Consider the following 11416-nt stretch of genomic DNA (forward strand, 5'->3'; position numbering starts at 1 on the left):
CCGGGGGGGGGGGGGGTAGCTGGGGCTGTCGGTAATGCCAGAGGCGCTCTGCCGCTTTCTTTCTTGGGCCTGTCCTGTACCAGGGCACTTCTGGTACCCGCCTGGCTCTGTCTGTCTCTTTGCCTCCCCAGCGGGCACTGGAGTTCGAAGAGTTCTTGACAAAGATCCCGTAGGAGTTTGTCTCTGTCTGAGGGTGTGACAGGGGAAGGGTGGGGGGTCTGCCCGGGTCTGCCCCGCACTGGCCCTTTAAGGGTAAAACCAAGGCCTGGGAGACGGCTGGGAGCAAATATTGCCCGTTAGGGCCCAGCTGTGGGCTGTATAAATAAGGGCTCCAGGAGGGAGGAAAGGGACAGACTCTTGCTCTGGCTGGGGAGCAGGAAGGACCTGGCTGCCAGGGAAGCTGGAGGCTTCCTGAGCTAGAGCAGGGCTGGGGAAAGGCAGGCAGGGCTGGGGAGCTCCCAGGCTGCAGGGCCTGAGACAAAGCCTCAGTCTTCTAGGGCTGCAGAGGGGCAGGCTGAGGCAGCAGGTCCACACCCCTGCAGTGCCGAGTGGCCGTGCCAGGCTGCACTGTGCCCTGGGGGGGGCTAGATGACGACTGGCAGTGGGTCACTGAGGCAAGTCGGGTCCAGGGGATTGGGGATTCCTGGGAGGGGAGGACCCCAGAGGGCAGAGACCCCAGAAGGGGGCTGAGCGACACTGGAGGGGGCACTGCCCGGAGGGCAGTGTTCTGAGGAGGACCCTGCGGTCCGAGAGTGGTGTGGGTCTGAGCTGAGCCTAGGGAGGCGCCCTGCTTCCAAGCTAATTCCCAGCGCTACCAGCAGGAGGTACCGTGGCGGCGAGCGTCTGCCCCTCTGCAGGGGTCGGCACAAAGGGGGTTGTAACTAGACAGTGAATGGTGAGCTGTGATCTGCATGGAAGCTGCAGGTGTGTCGATGAGCATGGGGGTCACTAGGTTTCCGGTGCAGGGTGATGTTTGTGGCCATCGTTTATTTGCACTGCGGTGTCCAGGAAGTGGGGCGTAAATTGTTGAAATGACGGTGGAATTCTTCAAGGGCCTCCTCCCCATGGGCCCAGATGATGGAGACGCGGCCAGTGTCGCACGGGTGGAGGAAGGGCACTTGGGGGAAGAGCTGAGGAAGCCTCATTCAAAGTCAGCCAGAACAGCATCGGCGTGTAGCAGCCATGGCCTCCTCTGACCTGCAGATATAAAATGTCCCCAAATCCAAAATGGGGGGGGGGGGGGGGAGTGAGGACAAAGGCCCAGAACTCAGCCACCGGTTGTGCCGGGCCACCAGCAGGGAGGCTGTTCCTGACAGCCAGAAATGCCCCGCGTGTGGAATGTTGGCTTCTGCACCCGCGGTGGCCGGGGTGGGACCAGAAGGCCTGGCTGAAAAGGGCTCTTGGTGGGTGTGATCAGCACCGCTGACTGGCCGGCTGGCGGCACCATGCTGCAGGGCTGGCGGGCTCCCTGCTAGCCTCCCGCTGCCTGGCTCCCAGCAAGCAGCCAGCACCCCCAGCCCGCGACTTCTGCACACAGGATCAGCCCGGGGGCTCTGCACGTTGGCAATGGGAGCTGTGGGGACGGCGCCTGCCAAGGGGGTAGCAAGCACCGTAGAGCCGCTGGGCTGCACCTCTGCATAGCAGCTGGATGGGGGATGTCGCTGCTTCCAGGAGCAGCTTGAGGCAGCCTGAGCCCCCTCCTGCCCTCTAAGCCCCTCAGTCCCAGTCCAGAGCCCCTCCTGCACCCCAAATCCCTGATACGCACCAGAGCCTGCACCCCTGCCGAAGCCTTACCCCCCCCCCCGCCATGTGAAAATGAGCAAGTGAGGCTGAGGAGAGTGTGGGGGGGCCGGGCCTTGGAGAAGGGGCAAGGCAGGGCTGGGTCCTGAGGGGGGAGGCAGGAGCAAGGGCGTTTGGCTTTGTGTGAGTGGAAAGTTGGCAGCACTAGATGGAAACAAAGGGAGGCCCCCAGCTGAGGGCTGCAGACGAGCCCAGGGACTCGGGGAACCCGCTGCACAGCGCCCACGCCCACAGGCCTCCGCTCCGGCCACACAGCCCGGCCGTTCCCCCTGCGCGAGCCCACGGCCTGCGAGCAGACCATGAACGCGCTGCGACCCTCCCACTGGAAATCCGCTCTGAGCAGCTGGCTCCGGCTCCGGGGCGCGGTGCCCATGCACTGGCACGCGGGCTCACAGCGGAAGGGTTTCCTTCGGCACCAGCAGCTGGTGAAGGATGCTCGTCCCTGCGAGATTGGGACTCAGCCTGGTTCTGCTCCTGCAACCTTACCCAAGGGGGGGCCATGGCCCCTCCCGCAGGTGACTGCTGGTTTAGTTGTGGCTTTCCTAATTACCTTGCAAGAACTCTGGAGCAAACCCTGCCCCTCACTGTGTGTCAATGCCAAGCGCAAGAGAGCCCTGATCCTGCCAGGGGCTGGTGCATGTACAAACAGCAGCAGCTCTTAGGAGCTGACATTCTGCAGCTGGGGGTGATTCTGTGCCCAGTTCTGTGGAGCACACGGGGCCCTGCCTGCAGCCTCGGTGCCCTTGGAGCTGGACAGAATTTTCCATCTGAGTGTTCAGTGAAACTTCCTTGGAACAATTCCTGTCCCACGGCCTGCAGGGAAGTGGCTGAAAAACAGAAAGCCCCCAAATCCAAATTAATTCAGAGGAAAGGGGGTTAGACAAAAATAAACTGGTCATGAATGAATTTAAGCTGGGGAGGAGAAGACGGTCTCTAGTCCTCAGAGGGCAATTCTGGACCAGCCTCCCAGCAGAGCACTGGGGGCAAACACCCAATTGGCTGTAGATGGCGCTTGGTGAATTTAGGACCAGAATTCTCTGCCGTGGCTGCCGGTGAGAGCAGGGGCAGGGCTCAATGACCCCAGAGGTTCCTTCCAGTCCTCGCGTATCCTAGACTCAGGGGACCTCAGGAGTCATCGGGTCCAACCCCCTGCCCAAAGCAGGACCAATCCCAGCTTTCATCCAATGGTTTTTCAGGGGGAAAAGAATCCTTTCCCAACCAGCCGCATCCCGACAGGACTGTCATGCCTGGAGATCCCAGGTATTTAACCTGCCTTGCACTGAAGTATCGGCACCCTCGGCAGACAGACACAGCCCTGGGAGAAGTGTGCCATGGGGCTTCAGGCAGCAGCCCGCCAGAGAGGTGGTCAGCTGGGCCTGCTTTGCAGGCGCTATTCAGGGGGCCGGCACCCCGTTTCTATGCCTGACCTGCAGGGAGGCCAAGGCCCCGCCACAGGAGTGGCTAATGCCGCATGTACCGAAGGAGCAAGCTGATGTGTGCGGCTGATCTCAGGCACACCAGGCCGGGAGATGTGCAGCGCTCCGCAGCCTATGGATGGCCAGGCCCTGAAAAGGCACCTGGAGGGCAGGACAGGGGAGCTGGGGGAGTCCAAGGGGCTGTTCATGGGACTCTCCCCAGAGCAGAAGCCCTGTAACCCTTTCATGCCCGGGCCACCCCAGCGACGGGGCAGGCGGGGCGGGGGCGGCTCTCCTGCGGCGCCAGGCTTGGAAGAACTGGGAGTTAATGGTTTTTCCCTTTTCCCCCTTCCCCTCTCAGCAGCTGACAGGCAGCAAAAGACCCTCTGCAGTTGTCACGGCAACGGCGTGTCACAAAGACAGGCGCTGTGAAGTGCCAGCAGCCCGGGGCTCCGCACTCAGTCTCTGCCGCCTTCCCACCGCAGGCAGGGAGTGGCTGCCGCTGCCAGCCGGGCTGCTCCGCACTGGCGAGCGCCACCGGGCACGGGAGCACGTGCGTGTGCACGCACCAGGGAACGTGTGTGTGCACGAGTGGGGGGAGGGGAAGTATCCACACCCGCTGCAAAAGCCAAATCCATGGGCCCCTGCGTGCAGTGTGGAGCCAGAAGCAGCATCTCCTTAGGTGGGGGAGCTGTGTCCCGCTGCCTGGCCTGTGCTTGCTGGGCTGGGCTTCTGGCCAGGACCTGCTCCTGACACCGGGGCTGGCCAAACACTCACGGCCCTGCTGCCCGAACCTTGCTGCAGCCAGGCAGAGCCGAGAGGGGGCTGATGCTCCCGCCAGACCCCGGCAGAGGCCTGAGGACGTACGAACGGCCAGACTGGCTCAGACCAAAGGTCCAACGAACCCAGGGCCCTGTCTGCCAACAGTGGCCAATGCCAGGTGGGAATGAACACACGAGCAATTATCAAATGGTCCATCCCCTGTCGCCTGCTCCCACCCTCTGACAAACAGGCTGGGGCACTATCCCTGCCCACCCTGGCTAGCTCTTTTTGGAACCCTGTTAAAGTCTAGGCTTTCACAACATCCTCTGGCAAGGAGTTCCACAGGTTGACTGTGCATTGTGTAAGAAAAACTTCCTCTTGCTTGTTTTAAACCTGCTGCCTATTCATTTCATTTGGTGACCCCTAGTTCTTGTGTGATGGGAACAGGTAAATAACTTTTCCTTATTCATTTTTTCCGCCCCAGTTATGATTTCATAGACCTCTATCATATCCCCCGCAGCACGGGCACCATCTTTCAAAAGTGCTGGGGGGGACGGCTCTGCCCCAGGCCTCGCTCCCACTTGACTCCTTCTCCCAATCCCCCTACCCCACCTCTTCCTGCCTCCCCTGCACCCTCGACCCACCTCTTCCTTCTCGGTTCCACCCCTCCCCCCACATCCTCACCCCTCTCCTCTTCTCCCCAGAGCCTCCAGAATGCACAAAACAGCTGATCGAAGTGTGTGTGTGGGGGGGGGGAGATGCAGGGAGGAAGGGGAGGAGCTGATGGGGGCTGCCAATGGGTTCTCAGGACCCGCCAATTCTTCCCACTGGGTGCTCCAGCCCCCAAGAGCCCACAGAGCTGGCGTCTATGCCCCACAGTCGTGCCTTTTCCAAGCTGAACGGTCCCGCTCTTACTAATCCCGCCTTTGCCTCACTGCCTGTTCCAGCCCTGCCCAGTGGCTCTGCCCCCACGACTGGCCGGCCTGCGGAGCCCCCGTCAGATTCTGCGACCCTCTTTTAGTGCTCACCACAGAACCTGTGAGATGTGGCCTTTCCATGAAGGGCACCCAGGATCCCTGCCCCCTGTGGACCCCAGAAATGGCTCCAAAAGGGGGACAGTTTCCTCTCTCCCTGGTCCCTGACGGCCGCTGTGCTTGGAATCAGCCCGAGGTCACAGCGCGCTACAGGACGCACAAGAGGCTGCCTGCCCTAGACGGCGACCATCGGCCCAGCCCGCCCTGGGACTTGGGGCCTGCTTCTCCTCCCCCCACGCCCATCACCTATAGGCCTCCAGGGGAAACCAACAGCCCTGCCTCCTTGGCAGAGGGGGGACATGCAGCCGCTTCTGGGAGCCGCCTGAAGTGAGCCCCACCTGGAGTCCACACCTTGAACCTGCTGCCCCTGCCCCCCCTGCACCCCAACTCCCTGCCTCAATCCCTGGCCCCTCACCCCACCCCAGAGCCCCACCCACAGCAAAGCCCTCCCCTCCTCCCACACTCAACCGCCCACCCCAGCCTGGTGAAAATGAGCGAGTGCATGAGGGTGGGAGAAAGTGAGTGGGGGGGGCAGGGTGAGTGACGGGAGGGGAGTGGGCGGGGCCTTAGGGAAGGGGCGGGGCAAGGGTGTTTGGTTTTCTGCATTTGGGAAGTTGGGGGAAGTAGGACGTGGCCGTGACCTAGCCCTGCTGGCCGGAGCGGGTCTGCCAGCGAAGGGCTGTGAACCACCTCGGAATTGTTCCCAGGCTCGGACAGGCCAGAGGCTTTCCCCAGCCTGTCTGCAGCCGCCGCCTGCCTGGCCAAGGGGACTGGGCTGGGCTGCCTGGCTCAGCACCAGGAGTGGCCATTGACCGGTGTAAACCCTAACCCTCCTGGCTCCAGGGCATTGCTGGCGGGTGGCACCGGCTCCAAGAGCACCTCCCCCCGGCCCCGGGCCTGCCAGAGCAGCACTCGGAGGCCCTGCCAGCTCCAGGGGCGCCAGACGCAGGGGACAGCAGAGGAGGGACCCATCCCCTGCTGCGGGCTGGGGGGCTGACAGCTCTGACGCATGCATCCGTCTGCGGCGTATAAACAGCCAGAAGGGAGAAGGCATGTGCTGCTGTCCTGTTGCCAGAGCCGGAGGATGTTCTCCAGCAGATCCTGCAGGGGAGGGGGCCTGGGGGTGGCAAGCCCCCCGAGCTGCTTCCAGGCTCCCCATGTCCCCATGACAGGCCCCGTCCCACCCGCCGCGCTGCCCGGATGCCAGCCCTCCCCACGTGCTTTCCCTACCGGGGGCCCAAGACAGGGAGCCCAGCTTGGCTGTCCCGGGTGCGGGCCCCCTGCTGCAGTCACCCACCCCGAGCCCAAAGGGCCGGGATTTGGCGTGGGTCCTCATCTCCTGAGGCTGCCTGGGGCGGCCAGGGTGTGGGTTCATTTGCACCAAACCCTTTTCCTAGCTCCCCAGGGCCCCCGGCTCCCTCCCTGCAGCCAGCCCTTCCCTTGCAGGGCGAGCTGCCAGCTGCACAGAGCGCTCTTCGGGCACCAGGTCTCCCTTTGCCCCAGCTCCTGGAGGAAAAAGTCACATGCCCCCTCCCTCCCTTGCTTGTTCGCTCACTCGGATGGGGCGGGGGCTAGGAGGGAGGAGGGGGCAGGGCTCTGGCTGGGGCCGAGGGTGAGGGGGCTGCAGGCTGGGAGAGGGGCTTGAGGGGGGCTGACCAGAGCCCGAAGGGAAAACTGGACACCTGGCAACCCTAGCAGACCTGCTGCACAAGTTGTTTCCAACATGGCGGCGGGAGAGACGCTGTGTCGATGGCAGCTGAGGGGCTGGCAGTCTCGCGGCTACGGAGCAGGGCCTGGCCTCGGCCTGTGGTGAGAACTGTGGCTTCTCGGAGGCTAGGTCTAGCCGACGGCATTCGTCTGGCACATCTCCGGAGTCCCGGGAAACCTCCGCCGCGTCCAGGGAACGCGCCTGCCCTTCCGACGCTTGCCACGGGAGAGCAGACGCGCTCGTTCGGAAGCCCGGCGTCCTTCGTTTCGCGAGGAGGAAGGGCTCTTCCGAAAGAGGACGTGTTGCCGAAATTTGGCCCAGCGTGGACCGGCCAAATTTCGGAAAAGCCTCTTCTGAAGAAACAGTGGGAAGAAGCGGCAGCCTAGTCGTGGCCTGAGCCCGGCCCAGGCACCGGGGCGTGTGCTTAGAGATGAGGGCTGCACGCCCCTGGGATCTGGCCGGCAGGCGCAGCCCTCCTGGGGTGTGCAGCTCACCCAGCCTGGCAGCGCCCACTCGTACCCGCTCATGTGCCCCTCTGGAAGCCATTTCCTGCCCAGCTGCCTCCTCGGGGAAGCTCAGCGCCTAATGGAGGCCTCCCGCTGCCCCCATGGGAATGCGCTCCGGGGTGACTCGGGTCTAAATCCGGGGAAAGTCCCTGGAATCCAGCAGGGTTTCGGGGGAGGGACGCCGGGGAGCGAGTGCAGGAGATGGCAGGTCGGAGGTGCCAAGGGGGCGATGGAACTGGATCTCCTCCTGGGCGGCCCCTTTGCCACGTCTCCCCCCGCGTCACTCCTGGGTGCCACGCTTCCCCCAAAGGAGGGGAGAAAACAGCCTCCCGCCTGCCCGGCCTGGAAAACCTCAGCCCCGCAATGCCAGGATGGGTTGCATCATGTCGCCATGGCAACTGGCAGCTTACCGTGCCCGAGCCGGCGAGCAGGGAGTCCTGCCACATGAATCATCGGAGCCGCTGTGACAGCCGGAGACAAAGAGCAGAGACGTGCTGGCCGGGCCCAGCCTGCCCGGCTGGACCCCTGGGTCTTTGGAGAGATGTCTATGGGCCGGGGGAGGCTCCTTCTTTAATTAGCGCTGAGCCCTTCGTTCCCAGTGAGGCAGTGTGGAGGGCGAGACGCGGCGGGCGGCGCAGGCTGCTGGGGGGAGGGCGCAGGAAAAGTGGCGACTGAGGCAGGAGTCCGGTGCGGAAAGCCCTGCGGTTCCGGGGTGTGAGGCTGCAAAGGGCAAATTTTTCCAAAGCAGCCGCTGACTGGAATATTGGGAGCCCGCCTGGGCCCGATTCTGAGAGGTGCTGAGCACCTGCCATTCCGCTGAAACCAGTAAGACGCTTCGTCTAAGAAAATCTGAGTCCGGGACTCCCAGGAAAGTTGCAGCCTGGCTGGTTTTAGGGGGCCTGCTGCAGGTGCACAGCTCAGCACCCCTCAAGGGGCCCGTCCCGGGTCGGCTCGCCGCTGGGGGCACCTCCTCCTGGCTGGCCAGGCGCTGTGCCCTGCTCCAGCGGAGCCCTTTCCGCCATCTTCTCATGCCCTCCGCAGCTCGGCATTGTCTCTTTGTGCCTTGGCCTCCAGCCAGGCCGCTCTGTGGGTCTCCCCTCCCTGGTCTATCCAGACCCCCCGGTCTGAAAGGGCTGTCTTCCCACAGCTGCTCTGTCCAGGCAGCCCCCCAGTTTCTGGGAGGGGAAGCCGGGCCCGTCCTCTGCTCCCGGTTCCAGGCCAGGGCCCTACCTCGAGCAGCTGTGGCCTGCCCTCTCCTAGACCATGGTGGGGTTCCCTGGTGCTGTCCCGCTTCTCAGTTCTGCTTCCTGGCTCCCTCCCTTCTGGGCTTGCTGGCCCAAGTACCCTCCTCTGTGCCCGCACCTGCTTCTTTGCAGCCCCCTGTGCTGCCAGCTCCCTGCTCTTTTCCTCTCTCCTGGGCCCTCGGTGGCCTTCCTCTTTCCTGGGTTCATGGGGCCTACTTTACCGCCTCAGGGCCAGAGTGGGGAGTGGCCAGGGGTCCGGCTTGGAACCAGACAGTCAGCTATTTGAGCTTTCTGTCCGGGAAACAAACCGAGAAAATAGAAGTGAGCCGATAGAACTGTCTGGGATTCTCGAAATGCGCTGGAACGTGGATTGGGCTGGAATGTCACGTGTGTCCGGGGTTTTTGTGAAAACCGTCTGGCAGCCCCAGGCCCACCCGACAGAGACCCTGGACACGTTTCCAGATGGAGGCCCTAGGAGCTGTACCAGCAGCGAGTGAGGACTCGGTGCATTCAGCATTTCTTCATCCCGGGGGAGGGGAGATCCTACTCGGGCAAAGATCCCACTGGCTACACCCCAAGAGGAATTGGCCATTTCCTACGGGCTGTATGGTCTCATCAACACTTCCCAGCTGGCCCAGGACTGGAGACTAAATTGGCGACTTTGTTGGGTGAAGAAAATGGCTTTTTCACCAACCTGAAATATTTTACCAGAAATGTTCAGAATTCAGTTTTTCCCTGGAAAAGGAACACTGGTTTTGGTTGATAATAACCAAAAATAGTTTGGGGGGTTGATTTCTAGTATTTTCCCCCTTTTCTCTCCCTTCTCCCCAGGAAAGGAGAGAAAGAAAAGAAGGGAAAGAAGGGAGGAACCCCACCGTGAAAATTACAATTTGTAATTGAAAAAGAAAACAGAAAAATTCTATGACTATACAGAAAAACATGAAAACTCTTGTGGGGAAAATCTGAAGCATTTTCCAGGGAGGAGCAAGCGTGAGAAGGGATCCATGGAGCAATCATTTAACTAAAAGCCCCGTGCTCTCATCCATGATGTTTATGACACTTTTTATTTGTGCTCATCAAAGGTGCGTACAAGTGAGGGGTTTTCTTTGCAAAATGCCCTTGGGAGTGTGCGCGTCTGCTTGTTCCTGAAGGAAGCACCGAGCCGCCATCTCTGACCTCCCTCCTGTTTATAAATGAGTCAGTCATCCAGTCAGGAAGTAAACAGGGCACCATGTGACTGAGGCTCCTCATTACGGGTCGCAAATAACGAAGGGGGACTCGTCAGAGCCGGAGCTGGAATGAACATTTCCTGAGCAAGAGAAGAGAAATGCTGTTATGCTGGAACGTGCTAATGACTACCCTGCCATCAAGTGTGTCTTTGATCTAAAGGCAATCACAGACCACTTTGAAGCTGATGGTGCTAGCCAACCTTCATTCAGACTAAACGGAAAAAGCAATTAAGCTTTTTTTATGGAGTAATAGATACTTGAAATAATAGAAGCTACCGCCCAAAGCTCTGGGCCACATGGGAAGAGCTGAGCAAGAACGAATTCACAGAGAATAAGAGGGCTGTCTTGAGGACAGATTGCATCTCCAGGGACTGGGGGTGATTGGCTGAATCTGGGTGAGGCTGTGTGGGTGGCAAAGCAGCTGGAAAGACAGCCCGAGAAGCAGCAGGGTGGCTCTGAGGGAGCAGAGACAGATCCCTTGGGAGCACAGCCCCGGCTGGAGGGGCTCCGCTAGGAAACTGTGAGCGAGGACAGCGGCCTGGTGCTGCTCTTCTCTCCTGTGCTCAGCCAGACAGCACTTCGTACATCCCGTGCAAATGGCAGGGTGGCATCCCAGGCGACAGCTGCCTCGTGGGATTGAAGTGACCCGACAAGCCCCAGCAACTGGCTAAGCACTGGGGCCAGGGGCCAGCCTGTTTGATAGTGAGTCCCAGGGTTTAGTTCACACCAGTGCAGATGTCACTGTGCACCACCGCACAGCCATAACTGCCACCGCACGGAGTCCCAGCCCCAGCTACAGGCAGAGTAATCAATTCTGCCATTGCCCACCAGCCCGGAGCGGAGCTGGGTGAGCAAAGCTCAGGTCTGGGCCCCTGGGATCAGGCCCCTTTTTCATTAGCCTGCGGAAGCAGCTGAGCCGAATCCCAGGGAATCAGCCTGTGTCTGGGGCTTCTCTTGGCTCTGCACGGACATTAGAGATCTCCTGCTTTGCCCTGGCCGTCGTGGACCCAGCTCCCCTTCCTCCCAGTGTCGTGCAACGTGCTGCCTGCCAGTCAGCTGCCCCTTTTCCCCCGAGGTGGCTGCACTGCAGTGCTGCTGCCTGCGTGCCGTTTGTAACGAAGCAAGGCCCTCGGAGCCGTACGGCGGCTGCTGATGTTCCTCTCGGGGCAGCGCTTTCGGTATCTGTTGCGGGAAAGGCACAGAGCTCTGAGCTCAGGACTTGGCAAGAAGAAGCATTTCCAGTCACCTCTAACGGTATCTGTGCGGGAGATTTTTCTTTGTCACCTCCAGCCCGCCTGACCTCCTAGCGCTACGCGGGGGATTGGCAGCGGCGCGGCTGCTGCGAGCAGCCAGGATGCCATGGAGAAGGAGAAATGAGCCCTGGTCCCAGAGCTTTGAGGGAGCAGCGCTTTGAAATCGGGATGGGCCGGCCCAGGGGTGGTGCTGCTCAGGGGGTGGACTCCTGGTTGCAGCAGGCGTGAGATCCCGCAGCACCAAGTCTCACAAGCTGGCAGATTTCTCCCGTTCGAGAACCCAGCTAAGCTCCGAGGCGGGGCTGCCCCACAGCCCACCCTGTGAGGCAGGCTCCGAGCGGGCCCTTGACTCTATCCCCCGCAGTGTGGTGAGGGCTCAGCGTTGGGCCTTTCTCCAGCATACAGACAGGGGGATTTGCTGGACTTCTGCCCTGCACTTGCCTCCCTGCAGGAGACCCGGTCACA

General features: G+C 61.4%; 1 long non-coding RNA gene across 1 annotated transcript; it reads right to left on the reverse strand.

Annotated features, from left to right (window-relative positions):
* Nucleotides 1-219: 219 nt before the first annotated feature.
* Nucleotides 220-3589, reverse strand: LOC142819933 (uncharacterized). The gene is made up of 3 exons (XR_016347901.1): nucleotides 3278-3589; nucleotides 2351-2627; nucleotides 220-1197 (listed from the first exon to the last, which is right to left on the reverse strand). It is a non-coding gene; the product is annotated as an uncharacterized LOC142819933 (long non-coding RNA).
* Nucleotides 3590-11416: the final 7827 nt, after the last annotated feature.

The sequence above is a fragment of the Pelodiscus sinensis genome, chromosome 26, assembly GCF_052426305.1.
Source record: "Pelodiscus sinensis isolate ZL-2025 chromosome 26, ASM5242630v1, whole genome shotgun sequence".
Taxonomy (NCBI): domain Eukaryota; kingdom Metazoa; phylum Chordata; order Testudines; family Trionychidae; genus Pelodiscus; species Pelodiscus sinensis.